This window comes from Gavialis gangeticus, unplaced genomic scaffold, assembly GCF_001723915.1.
Source record: "Gavialis gangeticus isolate Ggan-Ray unplaced genomic scaffold, GavGan_comp1, whole genome shotgun sequence".
NCBI lineage: Eukaryota > Metazoa > Chordata > Crocodylia > Gavialidae > Gavialis > Gavialis gangeticus.
In genome coordinates this window covers 68,617,727-68,620,861 of record NW_017728993.1, presented here as the reverse complement: position 1 = coordinate 68,620,861, position 3,135 = coordinate 68,617,727, and positions in this window count along the sequence as shown.

Below are 3,135 nucleotides of genomic sequence, written 5' to 3'. Positions count from 1 at the left end.
TTACAGACTAGGGCACTCTCCTAAATGAGAAAAAGCCTTTATGGTGTGAGAAAAGCTTAATGCAGGCTGTTCCTGTAATTAATGGGTATTGTTTACACCAATTTCAGGTATCTACATAACCTTTTGTTAGTCCCTAAGCCAAATACTTAAATGTCATACACCATATCTCCCAAATTAGTATTCAAAATCCAGAACTGACCCTTTATGGCAAGGGCCCACTTTTATTTCAAGTGTGCAAAATCCTCAAACTCAATATCAATACCTGATAGAAAGCACACCAGCCTCATTAGTTATAAATTATACAGGATAATATTGCAAATTTAGAAAGCATCGTGACAAATCTTTTAGAATGGCTGACTAATTGATGCCAACAAGACCTTTCAAATACAACCCTCCCATAATTTACAGACACGTGGGCATGTGAATGCAAAAAGTGTCTAAGACACGAGGCCTGTTCTTGCCCCACTGACATCTGTGAAAGTTGCTACTGACCTCAGTGAGAACACCACTGAGCTTTTAAGTACCTGTATAGTATTTTGGGGCTACTTTGGCAGCAAGTTCTCACTATGTGCCCTAAGGCTCACTGTATATTCTAAAAGGAAGAAACTTAATATCATTTGTACTATTATAAAAATATCTTATATTGTTGCATGGGTGATTTACTGCTACTTGTTAAATATGGTCACCCTACTCAGAGCTGAACCATTCAGAGTGGAAGAGGTTATACATGCAAGAGTCTCAAGGACTCATTGGCTGGTCCACAAAGGACTTAGTGGCATCATAATGATATACAGGTTATTGCATGGTTTGGACCTGTGGTCCGTCCAAGAACAGTATTTCTTGTTTCACCTCTACTGTTGCCTCAGTAATGGTGTCTCGGTTTCTATAGTGTGAATATAATGTGCAGTAGGGTTAGAGTGCTGTTGTAGCCATGATGGCCCACGAATCGTCTGAGAGGCAAGGATTTTAGTGATCTTTGGACAACTGCATGATTGGGAGAGTTGTTGGACAAGCTTTCAGGCATCACAGTTGTCCAAAGATATCACTATGAGAGTTACTGGCCAAGCTTCTGGGCATCAAGTGCCCTTCCTCAGGGCACTTGATGCCCTGAAAGCTTGTCCAACAGCTCTCATAACCATACAGTTGCTCCAGATATCACTGAAAATCCCTGCCTTGCTATAACGTGTAGCATATATTACCTATACTCTTCAGAGTGAACCTGAAGTGCTGAAAAAAAGAAGTGTCATGGTTATGCATAATACTGCTTCAGCATTCTCCTGCTACCTTATATCAAACCTTTCTGAAGGTCTGAAATAATGACTTAGGTCCAGGTCTTGCAGGCTTAGACTTATTCTTAAATTTATGCAGAAAAAATAGCTCCGCTGAGGTCAGCAAGAATTATTGTGGTGCAGATAGTTAAGCACATGTGTAAATCTTCAGAGGACTGGGGCCTTCATTCCAATTCAGGAAAACCCTTAACAACTTAGTTATCTTTAAACACGTTCTTAAGATCTCTGGGTAGGATTTTCAAAAGCATCTAAGGGTGAAATCCTGGCCTCACTGAAGTTGATAGGAGTTCTGCTGTTGACTGTAATGAGTCTGGGACTTCATTGTAAACCAAACTGTACTTGTCAAAAGGAATGAACAAGTGTGATTCTCAGTTACAGTAACCTGCTTAATCCATCTCTGGCAGCATTAAGGACCTTAACAGGAACAGAAATTGCACTTGTTTTAAGGCCCCCTTATACTGCTGAAGTAGTATAAAGAAAATTTTGTGTAAAGTAAAAGGAGAGTTATTAAGTGGCCTTTAAATGCAGCATCTTTAATATTTATTTGTTTTTACCTGCAAATTTGTCTGATCTATAATGCATCTCCAGACCAATGCAAAATGCAGAAATTTTGCTGCATTTTGTTTGGTGCAGCTGGAACATAGACTTCTGCAGCACAGGGGGAAAATAGCAGACATAGATGCCTAAAATATATAGGCAAAATCTGTCCACCTATTTCTTAGTTGGGAAAATGGATGTAATGGACTTGGTTAATTTTTTTAATTATTTTTCTGCCAAAATGTCTTTTTTAAATAAAGAAAATATAAAAAGAAGATGCCTCCCTCTACTTATAAGGAAGTGAAAAGCTTTGAAAAATACTGTAAGTGAAAATTTATCATCTTGATTAACTATTTAAATTATTCCCATTTTGTTTTTCAGTTGCTAATTTTTCTTTTCTTATTTTTCATCTCCTTGTTTTCCTTCCATCTCTTCACGCCCCACACCCTTACTTTTTCCTTTGGAAACAATATATAAAATATGATTTCTGCTTTCATCTTCAAATTAAAAAAATATTCAAAAATATGTTTGAAAATTCAAAAGTTTTTGAAATGGAAAAATATATTATGAGCAATTGGGCAAATAAATCAGTTTTGATCTTTGCGAATTGAAAGCCAGTTACATATTTCAAAATGTTTTGGTACTTTCTGGTTTTCCCCCTTTTAACCATCTCCCCTGTGCAAGTCAGAGCAGGTAACTGCATATATTAAGTCTCCACTTTCAAGTACAAATACATTTTTTGTAGCTCCAGTAAAAGGATGCCCAAACTTTTTAGATGTAGTTTTGTTAATTGATTTTGGAAAGGAGGTTCTCATTCTCCTCTATGGAATCTCCATCTAGTTTCACTTTTACTTTATAAATCACAAATTTCTTCAAGCAGTGTTTCCCAACCGTGTGCTGTGGAACAATGGGATGCCATCAGAAATGAACAGGTTTTGCTGCAGAACTTTGCCGCGGCAATGAGCTACAATAAGCTCATAAGCATGGAGATAGGGAATGCCTTAACAGGTGTGCCACTGGAAATTTTTATTAAAGTAACTGTGCCTTGGGCTGGAAAAGGTTGGGAAACACTGCCTTAGAGGATTAGAAACCCGCCTCCAGTTAATGCCATTCAGTTTTTTCATGCTGAAAGTGAGAAACAGTTTCAATCCAGATACCAGCACTCACTGTCATAGGAAACAAATGTTCCTGGTAAAAAAAGCTATCAGGCTATGTTCAGCTTGTTGTCAGTGCTGGAACTGATTCACATCATGCCTTGGGACTCTTCATCTTCGGCTGCTGAAGAGGCTTGTAAACTCAGATCTGGGTT